At 42.3% G+C, this 21,490-nt stretch overlaps 1 protein-coding gene across 5 annotated transcripts in view; it reads left to right on the forward strand.

Moving 5' to 3' along the window:
• Positions 1-21,490, forward strand: part of plagl2 (pleiomorphic adenoma gene-like 2) — a 90,095-nt gene that overhangs the window by 15,133 nt on the left and 53,472 nt on the right. The window contains exon 2 of one of the 5 annotated variants that reach the window (XM_079674955.1): positions 4,145-4,217. The exons of the other annotated variants lie outside the window; for them this stretch is intronic. The gene's annotated coding sequence lies outside the window, so the exon portion shown is untranslated. The remainder of the gene's footprint in view (positions 1-4,144; positions 4,218-21,490) is intronic. 5 annotated transcript variants of the gene reach the window in all.

The following is a 21,490-nucleotide window of genomic DNA, read 5'->3' on the forward strand; positions in this document are numbered from 1 at the left end:
TCATAGAGGTATTACTTTAATGTTAAGCTCCCCTGTTCATAATAATTATTCTTATCAATGGAAATACTTTACATGATTCTCCTCTGCAGGCATGATGGATCTGAACGTGCACAGACTGCTGTTGCAGTTTTGTGTATCAATGCTGTTTTACATTATATTATTAAAAGATATAATACAAATACTGATGGTTAAGCAGGAAACGTTATCTTTATAAATGACATGCTTGTTTAATTATTGAAATTGTTTATTCATTTCTTGTTGTTCAGAATTATTGACTAGTTATTTCGGCTCCAGTGTGAATTGTGGTCTTTAATATTTTTATGATATTTTATTTATCATGAACTCTCCATTAGTTTTTGAAGCTTTAGTCTTTGATTTTTTCAGCCCATGGGTTTTCAAATGTTTCTCTTATGTGTGTATAAAATGCTTGTTATTGGTAATAAATTGTAACAGAAGTCCTATGAGGAAAGAATGTTTTAAGCGTACCTTTATTACTTTGGAAAACGTGGCTGTTTCCACTGCTTTTTGTAAGAGCTGGTGTGAAGGCAGCTGTTAGTGGGGGTCAGATTCTGAGGGGCTGCAGACAATGATTGTGTTTGTTATCCAGAAATCTGCTGATTATTTTCTAGATTAATTCGTTAGTGGTTTTGTTAAAGAGGATAGACAAATAAACACATTTTGCAAGTTTCTTATAGCCCAAGTTGAAATATTCCAACTACTATAGAGACAAAAGGCCACATTATTTGAAAGTGAATCCATGAGGTTTGGCATTTCTCCTTAGAGGGCGATGAATGCTTTATTTATCATCAACATTGCTGCTGATTCATTCTCTGACCATAAACAAATGTATGAATACTTTTAGCTCTAATAAAGGCCAGCAAGGGAAACTTTGACAAAGAGTGTTTGTTACTGAAATATTATATTATTTAGGGCTGAAAAAACTACAACAGAAGAGTAAATGACTTATGTGAGAACAGATTCGGAAATATCAGGAATCCCCATCTTTTCAGACATTGCTTATGGAATTCATTACAAATGCTGTTGTGAAAGCAATTGATTTTTGGCATTTTATTTACCAATCAATTAATTAATAAAATATCTGGACTTTCCTTCTCATGATGAAAAAGGCAAGGCAAGGCAATTTTATTTATATAGCACTTTTCAACATGTGGCGATTCAAAGTGATTTACAAAATAAACTCAAAAACATTTACGTTGCGTGGAAGTCGGAAACAGTACCGAAGGAGTGGCAGACCGGGGTGGTGGTTCCCCTTTTTAAAAAGGGGGATCAGAGGGTGTGTGCCAATTACAGAGGCATCACACTACTCAGCCTCCCCGGGAAAGTTTACTCTAAGGTACTCGAAAGGAGGGTCAGGCCGATTGTCGAACCTCAGATTGAGGAGGAACAATGCGGATTCCGTCCTGGTCGTGGAACGACGGATCAGCTTTTTACTCTCGCAAGGATCCTGGAGGGGGCCTGGGAGTACGCTTATCCAGTCTACATGTGTTTTGTAGACTTGGAGAAGGCGTATGACCGGGTTCCCAGGGAGTTACTGTGGGAGGTGCTGCGAGAGTATGGGGTGAGGGGGTCTCTACTCAGGGCCATCCAATCTCTGTACTCCCAAAGCGAGAGCTGTGTCCGGGTCCTCGGCAGTAAGTCGGACCCATTTCCTGTGAGGGTTGGCCTCCGCCAGGGCTGCGCTTTGTCACTAATCCTGTTTGTAATATACATGGATCGGATTTCGAGGCGTAGTCGTGGGGGAGGGGGTCTGCAGTTCGGTGGACTAAGGATTGCACCACTGCTTTTTGCAGATGATGCGGTTCTGATGGCTTCATCAGTCTGCGACCTTCAGCACTCAATGGATCGGTTCGCAACCGAGTGTGAAGCGGCTGGGATGAGGATCAGCACCTCCAAATCTGAGGCCATGGTTCTCAGCAGGAAACCGATGGAATGTCCACTCCAAGTAGGGAATGAGTCCTTACCGCAAGTGAAGGAGTTCAAGTATCTCGGGGTCTTGTTCTCGAGTGAGGGAACAATGGAGCGTGAGATGGGTCAGAGAATCGGAGCAGCGGGAGCGGTACTGCAGTCGCTTTACCGCACCGTTGTGACGAAAAGGGAGCTGAGCCAGAAGACAAAGCTCTCTGTCTACCGGGCCATTTTCGTTCCTACCCTCACCTATGGTCATGAAGGATGGGTCATGACCGAAAGAACGAGATCGCGGGTACAAGCGGCCGAGATGGGTTTTCTCCGCAGGGTTGCTGGTGTCTCCCTTAGGGATAAGGTGAGAAGTTCGGTCATCCGGGAGGGACTCAGAGTTGAACCGCTCCTCCTTCGCGTCGAAAGGAGCCAGTTGAGGTGGTTCGGGCACCTAGTTAGGATGCCACCTGGGCGCCTCCCTAGGGAGGTGTTCCAGGCACGTCCAGCTGGGAAGAGACCAAGGGGTAGACCTAGGACCAGGTGGAGGGATTATATCTCTTCGCTGGCCTGGGAACGCCTTGGGATCCCCCAGTCAGAGCTGGTGGATGTGGCTAGGGAAAAGAAAGTTTGGGGCTCTCTGCTGGAACTGCTACCTCCGCGACCCGACCACGGATAAGCGGGAGAAGATGGATGGATGGACATTTAAGAACAAATACAGCATAAATACATTATTAAATGGCATTTAAAAACAGGCATAAGCAAAGATATTGAAATAAAATAAATAAACACAGCAGGTACAGAATACATGACTAAAAGGCATACAGTGTGAGTATGAGCAGCTCAATTAAAAGCAGCGGCAAATAGATGCGTTTTTAGTCCTGATTTGAAAATAGGAAGTGTTTCAGCGGACGTGCACGATTTGGGCACTTCGTTCCAGATTGTCGGGGCATAATAACTGAAAGCTGCTTTTCCATGTTTAGTTGTTATTCTCGGAACAGAGAGCAGACCCGACCCAGAAGACCTGAGACTCCTGGATGCTTCATAGTGATGGAGGAGGTTGTCTATATACCTCGGTCCTAAGCCATTTAGTGATTTAAAAACTAGCAGTAGTATTTTAAAATCAATTATTTGGTCGACTGGAAGCCAGTGTAATCATCTCAGAACCGGAGTGATTTGATCCACTTTTCTAGTGTCAGTGAGACCTCGAGCAGCAGCAGCGTTCTGAATCAGCTGCAGCTTTCGGATAGATTTTTTAGTGAGCCCTGTGAATACACTATTGCAGTAGTCGAGTCTACTGAAAATAAAAGCATGGACAAGTTTTTCTAAATCCTGTTTACATTAGTTTTTTAATCCTTGATATATTCTTCAGGTGATAGTATGCAGACCTAATAACTGTTGTAATGTGGCTGTTATTTTTTGTTTGTTTTATTGGAGAAAGTTCTGAGTCATCCAGTCAGTGATGTGCTCAATGAACTTGCTCAGTGTGTAATTTTAAAATAAATCTGGGTGTCGTCTGCATAGATGTGATAGCTTAGATCGCTCTTTTTTAATAATTTCAGCCAGAGGTAGTATATAAATATTAAAAAGCAAAGGTCCTAAGATGGAGCCTTGAGGAACTCCGCATGACATATCATGGTTGATTTGTAATTGCCTATTGAGACAAAGTTTGTTCTGTCCTTTAAGTAGGAGCTAAACCAGTTTAGAGCTGTTGCTGAAACTCCCACCCAGTTTTCAAGACGGTCTAGCAATATGTTGTGGTCAACAGTATCAAAGGCAGCGCTGAGATCTAATAATACTAACACTGATATTCTGCCACTGTCTGTGTTCAAATGGATGTCATTTAAGAACTTAACAAGTGAAGTCTGTGATTAGGTCGAAAGCCTGACTGAAACACATCAAAACCGTCAGTTAAAAACATGAAATTACTCAACTGTTGAAAAACTGCTTTTTCAATCAATTTGCTTAAAAAGGGAAGGTTTGATATTGGCCTGTAGTTATTCATTATGGTTGCGTCTAGGTTATGCTTTTTTAGGAGCGGTTTAATTATTGCAGTTTTCAGGGCCTGTGGAAATACACCTGATTGAAGACACTTGTTTACTATGTGTAGCAAAAACAGTTTTGAAAAATCCTGTCGGGATGATGTCGAGGCTACAGGAGGAGGATTTCAGATGTTGGATAATGTCTTCCAGGACATTAGCATTTATCAGACGGAATTGTGTCATTGCAGGTCCTGGATAGAAATTCTGAGGCTATTGACACTGGGGGGTTTGTTAGTCTGTTGACGGTAGCAAACAAGGCACGTGAGTTGTTTTTATTTTTGGTAATGATGTCAAAGAAGAAAGACTGTTGTGCAGAGTTTCTCTTTATATATTTCCAAGAGAACCTGGAGATTTGTTTTTCTCAACCTGCGTTCAGCTTTTCTGCACTCAGTTTTTGCTGTTCTCACATTCATGGCTTTCCTCCATGGAGATATTTTCTTGCTCGATACTTCCTTTATTTTAATGGGAGCAATGGTATCCATGACATTTGTTATTTTAGAATGAAAATGATCAACTACAGTAGCTCATTTACTGATAAGTTAGCATGGGCAAGTGAGGGAGTAAACATCTGTGCAAACATTTCCTCTGCATTTTCAGTTAAATCACGTCTAGCGGTTACCTCTTTCTTAACAGTTGTATGGACGGAAATAGAGCTCTCAAAGAAAACACAGGAATGGTCGGAGAGCGCTACATCAGTCACCACAAGCTTAGAGATGTTCAGACCCTTTGATACAATTAAGTCCAGAGTGTGCCCCTTATTGTGCGTCGGACCCTTGACATGCTGAGTCAGTCCAAAATTGTCGATAACACAAAACAGTTCTTTAGCCCCTCTGTCCTCTGGGTTTTCAACATGGATATTAAAATGGACAACAATGACTAGGTGGTCAAAGTCAATACACACTATAGGCAACAACTCGGTAAAATCATCAAAAAAGCTTGCACAGTATTTGGGTGGTCTGTAGATGTTTAGGAAAAGAGCTTGAGAGGAGCATTTCAACTGAAGGGCCACATATTCAAAAGAAGTGAAGTCTCCATACATAGTCTGCTTGCATTGAAATAAATCATTTAACAAAATAGCTACTCCACCCCCTTTCTTATGTAGTCTTGCCTGACTCATAGAATTAAAGTTGGGAGGAGTTGATTCTATAAGAACAGCTGTGCTGTTGTTTTGGTCTAACCAAGTTTCAGTTAAAAACATAAAATCCATGTTGTGCTTGGTGATAAAATCATTGATTAAAAATGATTTACCTGCTAAAGACCTGACATTTAGCTAGCAAGCCTGCTGGGGTGGATTCCATCAGTGCCGAAGAGGGCGGGTCGGTCCCAAAATAGATTGAAATTGTCAATAAAACCAAAATTGGCAGCTCTGCAGGCGGATTGGACCGCCTATGTAGCTGTTTAAAGCTTCTGTACTGTAAGTTGCTTGAAACAATCTTTAGAACCTAAACCACCACAGGAGGCCCTGTTGCTTTAATTCAAATTATCTCATTCCTTTACGTCTCTGTTACATGCAAAACACGTTTTAGCCATTAAGCATTGGGTTATGATCTCTTGTAAAGAACAGAGATGGACCCAACGTTAGAAATCAGAACAGCCAATCAGAACAGATAACTGTCTCCATGATATTTCCTGAGATACCTGTTGTCATGGATAACTGCCACTAAAGTCAAAGTGTTGTGGTGGCTGTACAGAGGAATACAGCAGCACCTAACAGTGTGCAGAGAAGAGACTGAGGTGTTGTTGAGGTTCAACACGTGACTCAGAACACAGTAATGTTTATATGAGCCACCGTCATAAAGTCTGGAATCTGGAGCTAGCGTGTGCAGCCGGCCTGTAGAGATACCGGTCATTGAGTCAGCGGATGAGAAGAAACCTGATCCCTGCAGAGAGAGGATCGCTCCTGACTCACTGGGCTATAGTAGAGACAGATGAGTGCGGCTACTGATTCATACTGAGGAGCCGCTAAGAAAAGAGCGGGAGAAAGCAGAATGTAGCCACAGTGTCTGATGACACAGCCCCTCTTCCTTCATCTGAAGTGATTTTTAATAACGCCTGGACCACCCCGCCCTGCTCAACAATCCTCCACTCACTCAATATGGGATGCCAAGCAAAACCTAAACTCCCCTGGTAGACAGAGAAATGTCTCGCAGCTCCAGAGAGTGCCCTGACGGAGATGTGCTGGAAGTGGAAGTTACTCATGATATTCAAGGTCATGATTTCATCGATCTGATTGATTGATTGAAGGCTGCCACCTGAGATTTCAGAGAAAATACTGTGAGAATAATAAAGAAGGATCCGCTTCAAATCAACCTGAGAGACTGCATGATGTACCGATCAACTTTATTCACATATCCGGGGATATTTTTTAAGACATCTTTATGCACATTTAGAAATATTGCATTAGACAAAAGCTCTTCTCTTCTTAGAGCACTTATACAAAAATATAATATTGTAACCCATTGTTGAATACGTTCTGACATTAAAGGGCCCATGTCATTCTTTTCTGGTTATTACCCGTCCCCTTGTGTTATGTAGCTTTGTATGCATGTAAATAGTCTGCAGAGTCACAAACCCTCAAAGTACACCCTGTAGCGAGTAAAACTCTAACACAGAAAATACCTGTCTGCTGCCCCAGAACGCCTCGTTGGAGATTTTTCTTTTTCTTCCTGGGTACAGTGACGTATTTGGGTATAGTGACGTAACGTAACGGCTCCAATCCGCGGACTTAACGTAACGGCTCCGCGGACATAACGCACACACACACTCTCTGTCTGTGTGGGCACACACACAAACTCCCAGCCAGGCTGTGGGTGTGTGTGTGTGCTCGGGCTGGTTTCGGGCTGGGTTTCGCTGTGTCTCGCTGTCTCGCAGACGGCCACTGGGCTCACAGGGAGGGGGGGGGGGGGCAGGAGCTCCAACAAGCCGTTTAGGACAGAGAGTGAATACACATACTATACAGAGATGCTGTATGAAAAACCAATGTGAGTTTGGAACATTGAACAATGTAAATCTATTCTAGTAGAACTCAACAGTGGAATTATGATCAGTGGAAATGGCCATGACATGGGACCTTTAAGATAACTGATCTGTCTCGGCTGGTAGTGGCTGTGTGTGGACCGATGGTGGTTGGATAGATACAGTTGATCAGTAGTTATGATAGTGAAGAGTATTTATACATGAATACATATTCATAAGAGTGAAGGCCTTTGTGAAGACCATGGTGCATCACATGCTCCTCTGATGGTCCAATGTCCGGTCAACCTACTGACTTTGGTGTTTTCGTGGGCTTAAGTCAAAATGTAAAAACAACATGGATGCTACAAAAGGATGTGTTTTATTACTTATCAATCCAAGAATGACTTTTGTTCGTCATGTTTCTGCGTAATATGTTCAGACTCAAAGGGGCGGGCAGGTGAAGTTTCCCAGTTGGGAACCCATTTTTGAGATTATTCAAACTCCACATGAATGCAGCACAATAACCGAATTAACCAAAGTTAAACTACATTATATTATAATGTGTATATCCACCTGTGATTAAGATATGCTCCATAATGTATGGGTTCTGCTCTGTTCACGCTAAGGATGAGGTTAGTTTATTTATATAGTACATTTCAGACACAAAGGTATTCAAAGTGCATTAACAAACAATAATTGGCAAAAATATTATAATTTATATATTTGCTTTTGGTAAATATATATGTAGATATTATACATCATATTTATATGTTATATTAATTATCTGTTTACCAATAGGCTTCACTGGTGGAGTCAGTTGTCAACAAACAGTACATTTTACATTTGAGATTTTATCTGTGCTTATGACTTCTTTGGTGCACTGTTATTACAAATGTATGTACTGATCGTTATTGCACATATTGAGTGTTGCACTTCTGTTTCATTTTCGTATCTGCGTCCAGGGAGCCTTTGCACGCATTAGTTAGCAGCAGGCTAACGAGCAGCAGGATGCTAACAAACCTCTCCTTCATCACCTGTTGTTTTCTCTGCTTTCCTCTCTCCAACTAGTTTATAGACCTGCCCCCACCTTTCCCCCTGCCTCTCTCTGTGTTCTGATCTGAGCCCCCCCCCCCCCCCCCCCCCCCCTCACAGCGCATTTCTCTGTCTCCCCCTCTTTTCTCAAGCCCACTTCTCCTTCTCATTATTTCCTTCAAGTATTCACCTCTTTGCCATTCTCCTCCCCGGAGCTTTGAATTTTTCTCCTCACTTTCTCTCTCTCTCTTTCCCCCCACGACCACTTACCAAATAAAACCCCTCACCCACTCCAATGCATTCCATCAGCTTCATAAACACACATGTTTTTGGCCAACATGTAGGGACTTCCTCCTTTCCCCCCCCCTCACATCTCTCCATCTATTCTCTCTGCCTCTGAACAACAACAAGTTGGAAAAATGAAAGTGGGGTGACAACTGCGAGTCCCCTTTCTGAGTCCCCTCCAGGGCCAGTGTGAAGTTTTCTGTTTGATTGAAGGCCTCTTTTCTGTGGTGTGTGGTGTGAAAGCTGTCCTAATTGAATGATAAAGTGCCCCAAGATGGAGTGCAGTGAATAGCCAACAATGGGCTGCCTGTGTGTGGCGGAGGGATTCTGGTTCACATCCAGCTCTACCTCTGCTCCGAGAGGGGGCCTATTATAACACTCTCTGCTGGACTGGGTCACGTGACGCTGCCCCCGCTCCCTGCTCCTCCTACCCTACACCCCTACCTCCCCTCCCCTCTCCCCCGCCCTAGTGTGGCCCGGCCAATCCGCTCGCATTGCCGGCCTCCGCTCCGCTCTGCCGCTTTGGTTGGATGCTCTCATTTTGCCAGCGAGTGACTTCCAGTAACAGCTGTGTGTGTGTGTGTGTGTGTGTGTGTGTGTGTGTGTGTGTGTGTGTGTGTGTGTGTGTGTGTGTGTGTGTGTGTGTGTGTGTGTGTGTGTGTGTGTGTGTGTGTGTGTGTGTGTGTGTGTGTGTGTGTGTGTGTGTGTGTGTGTGTGTGTTTTTTTACATATCTTTTAAGTTAAAGTGCCCTCAGCTCGGTGAGACCATCTACTGCTCGACAAAGGGAGACAGAAACGCTGAGATCATTTATTTCAAAATACATTTGAAAGGACCAGTCGTTTTAGTTTGTATGACCAGTTGAAATGAAGTCAAATCTTCTAGTTCTGGCTTGAGTGTGAAAAAAATATTTAATTCGGATTGTTTCAGGGGTCTGAAAACTGGATCCCATTTCTGCCAAAATATTTTGAAGAAAGTCATAATAATGACAAACTTTCTTTAAAAACCCCGAAACATTGCAAATAAAGACGTGCAACTTATTTTGAGATACTACGTCATTCTTTTCAGAATGTTTTCTTTTCTTCCTCTCATCACAGGACTACGTTTTAACCTTTTATATTTGTTTGCCAGTAATGGGCTTCAATCAATCAATCAATCAATCAATCAATCAATCAATCAACGTTTATTTATATAGCCCAATATCACAAATGTTACATTTGTCTCAGTGGACTTCACAGTTTGTACAGAATATCAGTATGACAATACGACACCCTCTGTCCTTAGATCCTCTGTCCTTAGACCCTCACATCATACAAGGAAACACTTCCAGAGAAACCCCACAGTTTAAAGGGGAACATGGGAGAAACCTCAGGGAGAGCAACAGAGGAGGGATCCCTCTCCCAGGACGGACAGACGTGCCTCTATAGATATCTGGTAGTTGTGTACTAAAGGACCATAGGGAGTGTTGCAGGTTACATTCTGAGAGGTGCAAAAGGGAATATAAATTCACTAAAAACAACCCCAAACACATTTAAAGAGACTTAGCTTAATATAAGATGATTCAAATGGAATCAATGAGGGAATCATGATCCTTTATATCTAGAAAATGAATTATGTGTAAGGGCTTTGCAGAATGCTTTTTATTTTTTTAACATTCAAAGCTTACGTTTTGAGTGAAGCTCAAATGTCTGTTATCATATTGTATGGCCTCACCAGCTCATCTGATCTTTAATTGTGTAAAATATACATTTTATATTTTAAATATATTTTACAATAATGTTATATATGGTGCTGGCCCGCTGAATGTCGTCATTAAGATTAAAGGGCAACAATAATATGAAGCAGAATATTTGGTTAGTTATAAGGACATGGGGTGAGTTCTGGAAACGATTACGTCTATCTTTTTTCAATAAACATTTTGACTTTTATGAATGAACTGTCAAAGCTTCAACTATTTGGTGAAGCCCTACAAAGTTAAACAAAGTTACAAGTAAGACTTGACCAGTTTGTTCAAACTCTATCTTGCCAGAAATGTTATCCTGCATCCGGTAAAATAGTCTTTATCTAAATAAATAGAATGTTGGTGGCAGTCGATGGAAGTTATTCAATAGAAAAGTCATATGGCGCTCAAATAAAAATATTCATCTCCCTTCATTCTCATGTAGATAGCGGCACGGCCACCGAGAAACCAATCAGTACGTTTGCCTCATTATAATCCGGTACTTAATCCTACATTTCAGACCCCTGGCCTTGGAAATCTAACCAAAAACGAAAAGCCACAAATTAAATGGAAGTTTAATTATGTGTGTAAACGTCCCTTTGCTTTAACTGCCAACACCTTTATGGTCGATATATCATGAATTACACACAATTCACAAAAAATGTAATCTTGAAAGAAATGTCCAGGACGCACAGCCTTTGCTCCTTCTTATGTTATAACAGGTAGAAATAGATATACAGAGAAAAATGTTGAAAGTCAACAGATGCAACAAAGTAGTTTTTGTATGTATACTATTTGTGGTAAGTTGCGTTATTAAATATGTGTGGCGGCTCCAGACAAACTGTATTTGGTGACATGGGGACAAATGTCTCTTCTGATAGTAAACGCTGCTGCGCACGGATGCTGTGCAATCTGTTAACTATTTTACCCTCCAACTGAAATCTAAACCTTTCTCAGAGGAAGAAAGGGGTCCTTACATTCCCCCGTGCACACAGACACACACACACACGCACGCACGCATTACGCACGCACACGCACGCACGCACGCACACGCACACACACACACACACACACACACACACACACACACACACACACACACAAAGTCATTCAAATTAGTGTGTTTTTATCTCTGGGGCTGGAAGAAAGGAGAAGGAAAGTGCTGTGTTAAATTGTGTTAATGAATCACTCCTGAGCCCAACACTCTTTCAGCACACACTCCCGGACAACCCCCCCAAACTTAAATGTTAAACAATGTGATTCAGAATAACATTTTGATGTATACTTAAGAAAGTTTAACTTTTAAAATAGCGTTCGATTTCAGATCAGACTGAGCCAAATCATCAGGTTCCTTGAGGAAAGCTACAGTAAGGGACAGACTTTAGTTTTTAGTGCTCAACTATTTTGGCCACAAATTTGTTTTCACCAATTGGATATTCTCTGCCGAGCCATCACGAGTCAAAGAGAAGTCAGCAACATACATACTCTTCAAGGTTCTAGTGCGACCCTAACGTAACACATAATGTCAGTATGAACCGGATCAATGCATCCTGAGGCCAAACAGTTAGACCATTAATCAGGAGTTCAAATGAACCAGTCACAGTCTTTCTTCAAGAAAAAAAGGTATTATTGTGCAGATTTGTTATTTTATTTTGTTATATAATAAAACAAATACTGTTTGGATAGCAGAAGCCATTTAAATTGGTAACCCGGGCTCTGGGAAATTACATATTAAATAATTTCTGGCACTTTATAGAAAACATTTAATAAATCAAGACCACAACTGAAAGATGAGTTGATAATGAAAAGAATCACATGTACAGTTCTTTCCCAATGTGTACAGTAATCCTACTGTAGGCCAGAGTTTAGGAGCTTCTCGGGGGTCCACACTGACCCTGTGATGATTCACCTGCTGTTCGTCTGACACGGCATGCTGTAGAGAGGAGGAAGAGATGCGGTGTGAATAAGATGGAGCCAGGCCTCTGAATCTCCTCTGGTATTTATTGGGAGTAATCTAGCAGTGGTGTGAAGTAACTAAGTAGATTCACTCAGGGACTTTATTGAGTATTTCAAACGTATCCTATTTTGCACTTCTACTCCACTACAATTCAGGGGTTCATGGTGTACTTTTACCAGAATACATTTATATTTAATACCTTTAGTTACTTTACAGATGTGGATGAATGATGTGAAATATAATCAAGTGTTAAATCAGACTTTAGTTCCACCTGGAGTAAATCCACAAGCTACCCTGCAGTATACAAAGTCATTCATATCAACGTTTTGATGCAGGACTGTAAATTATCTCAGTACTTCTTCCACCTCTGAACACCAGTGTCACATCTGGTGATTTCTTCTCTGTGATTCATAAACTGCTATTTGAACCAAGTGCCCCCGACATGTCCATCTGAACATCAGCCCCCCCCCCCCCCCCCTCTCTTTCACTGCTCCCCTTTCGTCTGCCTGCTCTCCCCTCCCCTCTCGCTCTTGTTATGTTGTTATGTTCTCCTCCCCCCCTGCTGTCATCTGCCTGACGCTGCCTGCAGCCTCCGATTCTCAGAACGTGATCAAGTTTCAAAAATATCCAAGGAATGCAAGCAGCCCACTGCCAATTTTTCAAGGCCCTGTTTATGCAAGAATGTTATTTTTTACAAGTCTATACCTTTAGCCCCACCCCTCTTTCTGCAACCCCCCCTACACACTACTTTCCTTCTTTCCCTTCCATTACCCCGAACATTGTTTAAAAATACACATGGAGAGTATACAAAAAACAAAACAGTGGAAAATTAGCTGCGGTCCTGTGTCCTGGATTCTGCATCCTGAGTCCTGGATCCTGAGTCCTGGATCCTCTATCCTGAGTCCTGGATCTGAGTCCTGGACTTCGAGTTGTGGCTGAACCTGTCTCTGCGGTCCTGCCTGACTCTCACCATACTATTTCCCTGATGGCTCCCACAGGATTGTTGACATCCTCGTGGATTATTCTTGTTATTATAGACACATGCATTTCCAAACATTTGGTCTTTCCAAACATTTGGACTACCTATGCTGTAAATTGTATTATCTCTTCGATTTACACACGGCATCTATTGCACGTCTGTCCGTCCTGGGAGAGGGATCCCTCCTCTGTTGCTCTCCCTGAGGTTTCTCCCATGTTCCCCTTTAAACTGAACGTTTTTCCTTGTACGATGTGAGGGTCTAAGGACAGAGGGTGTCGTATTGTCATACTGATATTCTGTACAAATTGTGAAGTCCACTGAGACAAATGTAACATTTGTGATATTTATATAAATAAACATTGATTGATTGATTGATTGATTGATTGATTGATTGGCCATATTGAGAGGGAAAGAGGAAAAGTGGAAAAGGCTGTGGATTGTATTGAAACCTTTAGACTTCTGTAAACAACAGCCTGTTAACAATGCCTGCTGTTTTAGGCTGAGCTGACGTTGCCAAACTTAGAGATTGTTTGTTGCTGACCCCATCTGAATGACAGTGAGCCGGGGGGGGGGGAGGGGGGGAAACAAAAGTGTCCGAGTCACAGTGGCTGCTAACCCAGGCTGCTTGTTTCCATCAGAGTGTGTGTGTGTGTGTGTGTGTGTGTGTGTGTGTGTGTGTGTGTGTGTGTGTGTGTGTGTGTGTGTGTGTGTGTGTGTGTGTGTGTGTGTGTGTGTGTGTGTGTGTATTATATTATACAAACACATTGCTAAATAACTTGTAAAGAATAGTGCAGTAATGACGTATTCTTTTCAGTCATTTGATTTTTCAATTTGATTTTAGAATATTGCAAAAAATCTAATCTTTGGCAAGCAAACATTGATCAGAATCAGAATTCCTTTATTTTTGTCGCAGCTTGGACATTTACAGCTTTACAGCAAAAATGACATAGCAGATAAAAGCAAAGCAAAAATGAAGTAGCTAACATTTTAAATATAGAGAACACATAATAAAGACAAAGAAGGACTCATACATGGCTAAACAAACGAGTAGCAGCATTTAAATAGCTGAAGTTAACATATTTAGGTTTGAGATATTGTAAGAATTATGTTTTGCACGTAAAGATTATTGTGGTTATTGCACAGTCGAATTGCCATAAAAAAAAGTGTATATATTGCACATTCTAATTCCTAAATGCCTAAATGCAATCACCAGAAGTAAAGAGCTAACGTTACACTTTAAGAACTGCAGCTCCATCACATGACTGCACTGCTAAGCTAAAGGCGGCTAATGTTTGTCATGATGACATTTAGTAATCTCATGGGGTGTTCGACTATGATTTTTAGAAGTGTAAAAACAATAAGTAAAAAGCTAACATTAGGCTATAAACAATCGAGACCATGGTCGCATGGCTGCTCATCACCACTGCTAAGCTAAAAGCTAAAGGACACATAGAAGCTTCAGCATTCACCAGTGGGGTTTTACTAGCGTATTATAGTTTGAAAAACAAAAATAATTATTATAAGCTTGAGAAAACAAGTAAAAAAAATGTTGATTTCAAGGAAAGGGAGCTGTAATACAATACAAAAAACGCAATCAGTTAATATTTACATATCAATAGAAATATAAACATTTGTAGATGATCTACATATATCTATGTAAAATCTACAATATGAAATGTATAGAAAAAGTTAGTCGTGAGTTGATATATTGCAGTCCATTTGAACATAAAATATATAAACATATATTTACTGCGTTCTTTTTATTTGCTATCATTACCTTTCAAATATAGACTATTAATACAACTTTTAAATCAACAAATGTGAACTCATCAAATGTAAAACATTATGTATTTTGTCAAGAAATTAGACATAGTTGTATTAGTTGAAAGCAATAATATTAAGTTTTAATACAAAATATTAGGTTCAACTTAATATGATTGCTTTCAACGATCATTATTGCTAACCTAATACAATTATGTGTAATTTGTTGACAAAAAACATTCAATTAAAGTAAACTTTTTTTCTGAGTGGATCTGCATAATGAGCACTGTGACTCTAGACTCAATATTTTAATATTCAATATAATAATATGGTGTATGTATGGATGTGTTTCTGGGTGTATATATGAGTGTGTGTGTGTGTGTGTGTGTGTGTGTGTGTGTGTGTGTGTGGTGTGTGTGTGGTGTTTGTGTGTGTGTGTGTGTGTGTGTGTGTGTGTGTGTGTGTGTGTGCTGCTGGTTGTTAAAGTGTGCATGGTTGATGTGTCCGCAAAGGCTTTGCTCTTTAAACATGTCGGAGAGAGAAAGAGGGGGGGGGGGGGCGTTGGCATGACGCCCGATGACGCCCGCTGGCACCGTGCCCACATCTCCGGCTGCTGTGGAGCTCCGTGTCATGGCCACGACTCCCTGCCAGAAGGGCTTCCCCAGAACCACACACACACACACACACACACACACACACACACACACACACACACACACACACACACACACACACACACACACGTTTGCCTGGTGTTAATGTAAACAACGTTGCTATCATCTGGTTTATACATTTTCTGAAATACTTACTTACTGTACTTGAGAATACCTCAACAATATATTTCAGTGAGAATTATTTTAATTGTATTTCTTTTTTGAACCCTTTACATTAATCTTACAGTTATTACTTCATTTACTCTTGTGATTTTAACATGAACATAGCGAACATATGATCATTGTAACAGGATAAACAATAACAATATTTTATTTAAGAATGAAATGAGCCTACTTACAGTCAAAATGTTGCTATAACCTAACCACTTCAGCCTAAAGTGAAGGTCGTCAGTTCACATTAATGTTCACACTGACGCAGATAACTTCACAGACTGAAACCTTTACCTGTGACCTGATATCTTTTTACAACATAAGTGACAAGTTTGGATATTTAAGTGAAAAGCTGGGTAGCTCTTCAACCCCACAAGAAGGATAAGAAGAAGGATATGGTGCTTTAAATATCTCTGTTTGCGCTCACAACTAAACATTAACAGGGGATGAATTTGTGATCGGGTGTAACGGCGGAAAAAACAACTTTACCAAGCAAGAAACGGACGAACAAACAATTTGCGTCACCCGTCCCCACAATGGCGGATGTAGGAGAAATAAAACATCTGATGCTCGAAATGAAGGAAGCAATATCGGAAGAGATCAAAGACTTCAGAAATGAATTTCAACAAATTTCGAGCGGAGACGGATAAGGAGATAAAGAAAATTAAATTATACAACTGACAACAGAACTACGCACCGATCAAGCAAAAATGAGCGACAGAGTGGATCAGGTGGAGTGCCGTGTCGGTGAGATGCATGACACAAAAATACTTCAACAACAATCAATTAAATATCTGGTAAATACAATCTCAGAGATGGAAGAACGCAATGACTACGCAAAAGAATGCACGTATATTCAACATACCAGAGAGAAAACATATGTCTACTTTCCTGAAGAACTATTCAACGAGGTGCTTAAAATACCGGGAGACTTTAACATCACCAGAGCGCACCGGGAGTAGCCTACAGAGAAGTTAAGGATCGTGCCAGACCGATTATTGTTGCTTTCCTAAACTTTGAGACCAAGAAGTAAATACTACAGGCTGCATGAGGAAAGAAGAAGTAACTTATAGCGGTATGCAAATCTTCTTTGATCATGACTTTACCTTTAAAGTAAGACAACAAAGAGCCTTGTAGACCTATCAGAGACCAACTAAAGGCCAAAAATATCAAATCGCACATCTTAGACAAGAAACCTTTACGGCATGGAATGCTTCTTTTTGTTTTGTGCGTAATTTTCGGATTATTCTCTTGGTTTAAGCCCATCTTCTTCTTCAATATATATATATATATATATATATATATATATATATATATATATATATATATGTAGAGTACGTTGAAAGGGGTTGTGACCGCATTAATGCCAATTAACTCCATGGCAAATGAAATATAGGCATGTTATATTGTTTTTGTGATGTATGTGTACGTCAGTAGGTGTTATATGTTTTTTAGGTTTACAGTTTGGGTCCTTATCAAGTATTTAAAGAAGGTTGACGCAGTTATATTACTCATTTTAGATGATACATGTACTAGTATTACGATTGCAACTCATAACTGTAACGGCTTGGCTAATGTCTCTAAAGAAATGAAGTTTTTACTTGGTTGAAAGATAAAAACAATATTACAATTATTTGTGTGCAGGAAACGCATTCTAATTTTTAAAACGAGTTAAAATGGAAATCAGAATGGGGTGGAGATATTTATTTCAGTCATGGCACTACTAATAGTAGGGGTGTTATGATTCTGTTTAAAAAAGAAATTCAACACTTAGTTCATTCTGTACACAATGATGAGGATGGAAGGTGGATTATGTTAGAGGTGACAGTGGATGACTTGCACGTAAATATCATTAATATCTATGGGCCAAATGATGATAATCCAAACTTCTTTGAGGAGATCCATGAAGTTATCTCCTCTCTAAAAAATAACCATAATATTATAGTTGGAGATTTCAATACGGTGTTAAACATAAGTAAGGATCGTACAGGTACTCATTCTTTTAATAATCACCCCCAGGCCTTAAAGGAAATCCAACAACTCAAGGCATCCTTAGATTTAGTGGATATTTGGAGACAAAACAAATCCACTAAATTCAAGCAGGTATACATAGCGCAGGGGACAACAAGCTAGTAGCATTGACTACTTTCTTATCACCTTTTCCCTGGTTCACAAAGTATTAAAATGTAGTATTGGTGAGCGATTAAGATCTGACCATGCCATCGTAACACTGCAAGTTATTACAGCAGAATATCCCAGAGGGCGGGGGATTGGAAATTCAACCTATCTCTTTTAAATGATACGGATTTTATTGAAAAAACTAAAGAACTAATCAAAGATTTTTTTCAAATGAATAATAATTAATGGGACCCTCACAACGTCTGGGAAGCCTTTACGTGTGTTTTTAGAGGACACGCTGTTAAGATGGGGTCATGGAAACTAAAACAATACTTGATGAAGGAGAAGAGACTAATAGAGGAGATGAATGAATTGACTAAAACGTTGGATGAAAAGCAATAGTTATGCATAGAAACAACTTAACCCTAACCCCTAACCCTAACTAGAACTGGAACATTTATACTCTTAGCGTGTGAATGGTATCATTTATAGATCCCGTGCCACATGGATGGAAAAAGGGGAAAAGTGCACGGCTCATTTAAGACTCAACCAAAGAAATTGTGCCAAAAAAACATTATGAGCCTGTATACTCCAAATGGTATTCTACTCACATCTCCACAGGAAATATTAGCTGGAGAGGTGGATCATTTTAAAAGCTTGTATGCTCTGGCTCCAAAGTCTCCTGTAGGATCCAATATTCAGTTATGTTTTTCAAAAGAATGATGATCAGATACTGTCAGTAGATCAGCAACTAAGTTGTGAAGGAAACATTTTAGAAGAAGAGTTACTGGATGCTATTAATTCCTTCGCTCCTGGTAAATCACCAGGGATTGACGGTATAGCTGTTGAAGTTTATAAAACCTTCTACACAGAAATGAGAAAACCTCTATTGGCATCCTTTAACTACTCCTTTACACAAGGAATATGATCAAATACACAGAAAGAAGGCATCATCACATTGTTACTGAAGCAAGACCCAGAGGGGCATTACAAGAGTCCTGTTTGTATGAAGCTTTGGAGACCATTGACACTGCTTTGTTGCGATTCACATTCACATGTTGCCACATTCTGTCCAAATGTATTGCACGGAGAATCAAAATATTAATTGGGAATATAATAAAACATAAACAGCTTTTATAAAAGGGCGTTTTATTGGAGATAATATTCGCCATCTTCTTGATTGTCACGGTTTGTGAAACAAGCAGGACCCAAATGCAGATATAAACTGAACTTCCTTTATTTCAAGGCTATGAGATATATGTACAATGACAAAAACAGAACACTCACCGCAGAACTATTCAGGGAACAAGACGAACCGACCAAGACAGACAGACAACCCAGAACTTAAATACACACAAGACTCAATCACACAACAAGACACAGGTGAGGAGGGAGGAGAAAAACACAGGGGCCCAGGTGAACATAATCAGACAATTAGACACACCAGGGAAACTAATGACAAGAGGAAAAACACAGGGGAAAAGGACCAGACAATAACCCAGAGGAAAACCTGACATGGAAAACAGCAAAAACACCCAAACCTACAAAACTATAAACGTGACATAACATGAGAATCGTGACATAACCCCCCCCTCAAGGGACGGATTCCAGACGTCCCAAAAAAACAAAAATCCAGCAGGGTGGTTGGAGGGGGTCTGGAGGACGGGTCTCGGGCGGACGGCCTGGGGGCAAGGCAGAGTTCAAAAAAGGGGAATTCGGGCGGACGGCCCGGGGGCAAGGCAGAGTTCAAAAAGGGGAATTCGGGGCGGACGGCCCGGGGGCAAGGCAGAGTCCATGGAGGGAATCTCGGGCGGACGGCCCGGGGGCAAGGCAGAGTCCGAGGAGGGGTGAAGACCAGACAGCTCCGGAGGCCGGTCAGGAGCCGGTGTCGGCAAGATCCCCCATGGAAGAGGACACAGGACCGGCAGGACCCCCGGCAGGAGAGCAGTCAGCGGAATCCCCAACGCGACAGGACATGGAGTTGGCAGGACCCCCAGCGGAAGAGTAGTCGGCGGGACCTCCAAAGTGGCAAGACATGGAGTTGGCAGGACCCCCGGCAGAAGAGCAGTCTGCGGGACCTCCAACGGCTCAGGACATGGGGTTGGCAGGACCCCCGGCAGAAGAGTAGTCTGCGGGACCTCCAACGGGACACGACATGGAGTTGGCAGGCCCCCCGGCAGAAGAGTAGTCTGCGGGACCTCCAACGGCACAGGACATGGGGTTGGCAGGACCCCCGGCAGAAGAGCAGTCTGCGGGACCTCCAACGGCTCAGGTAATGGGGTTGGCAGGACCCCCGGCAGAAGAGTAGTCTGCGGGACCTCCAACGGGACCAGACATGGAGTTGGCAGGACCCCCGGCAGAAGAGTAGTCTGCGGGACCTCCAACGTGACAAGACATGGAGTTGGCAGGACCCCCGGCAGAAGAGTAGTCTGCGGGACCTCCAACAGCACAGGACATGGGGTTGGCAGGACCCTCGGCAGAAGAGCAGTCTGCGGGACCTCCAACGGCTCAGGACATGGGGTTGGCAGGACCCCCGGCAGAAGAGTAGTCTGCGGGACCTCCAACGTGACAAGACATGGAGTTGGCGTCGGACGGACAGCCATCAGGACACGGGGAGCTGGCGTCGGACGCACAGCCAACCGGAGACGAGGTGCTGGAGTCGGCCGGTACGCCGACAGGACTCGGGGAGCTGGCGTCGGACGGACAGCCAACCGGAGACGAGGTGCTGGAGTCGGCCGGTTCGCCGACAGGACTCGAGGAGCTGGCGTCGGCCAATGAGTCAGCAGGTGACGAGGAGCCGGAATCGGGGCCATGGTTACTGGAGCCGGCACTGAAGCCGGGACCATGGCTGTAAGGTCCGGTTCTGGAGCCGGAAACATGGCTGTAAGGTCCGGTTCTGGAGCCGGAAACATGGCTGTAAGGTCCGGTTCTGGAGCCGGAAACATGGCTGTAAGGTCCGGTTCTGGAGCCGGAACCCTGGCTGCTGGGCGCGGAGCAGAAGCCTGGACCCTGGCTGTGTAAGCCAGGTAATGGAGTATGGAAGGAAAGCTGCATGGGCCGGCACTGGAGCACGGAGCAACGGCTGCTGGGTCTGGCGCTGGAGCCGGAACCATGGCTGTTGGGCGCGGAACCCTGGCCTTGCGTCTCTTAGGAGTTTTTTGGAGGCTTTGTGGACCCCCAAACTCCAGACCAGACCCCAAGAAAGGGTCAGAAAATGAGGACTGGCTCTCAGGGCTACGTGAAAAAATCCTAAGCCACTCGGGCAACAAGCTCCAGAGCCAGGGCTTGCGAGCAACCTCCTGACGTGCCTCCTTCAACGCAGCCTCTCTACCCCGTCTAGATGAGGCGCCTTTCCACGTATAAAAAATATACTCCAGGGAATATCCAAGACGTTCCGCCTGTAGCTTCAAAAGATCTGCTGGGTCCATTTTAAGGTCGGTTCGTACTGTCACGGTTTGTGAAACAAGCAGGACCCAAATGCAGATATAAACTGAACTTCCTTTATTTCAAGGCTATGAGATATATACACAATGACAAACAGAACACTCACCGCAGAACTAGTCAGGGAACAAGACGAACCGACCAAGACAGACAGACAACCCAGAACTTAAATACACACAAGACTCAATCACACAACAAGACACAGGTGAGGAGGGAGGAGAAAACACAGGGGCCCAGGTGAACATAATCAGACAATTAGACACACCAGGGAAACTAATGACAAGAGGAAAAACACAGGGGAAAAGGACCAGACAATAACCCAAAGGAAAACATGACATGGAAAACAGCAAAAACACCCAAACCTACAAAACTATAAACGTGACATAACATGAGAATCGTGACATTGATATGATAGATAATCACGAAGAGGATGGAAAACCAGGACTTTTAGTTATTGCTGACTT

This window comes from Notothenia rossii (assembly GCF_949606895.1).
Source record: "Notothenia rossii genome assembly, chromosome: 4".
In the NCBI taxonomy this organism is placed as follows: domain Eukaryota; kingdom Metazoa; phylum Chordata; class Actinopteri; order Perciformes; family Nototheniidae; genus Notothenia; species Notothenia rossii.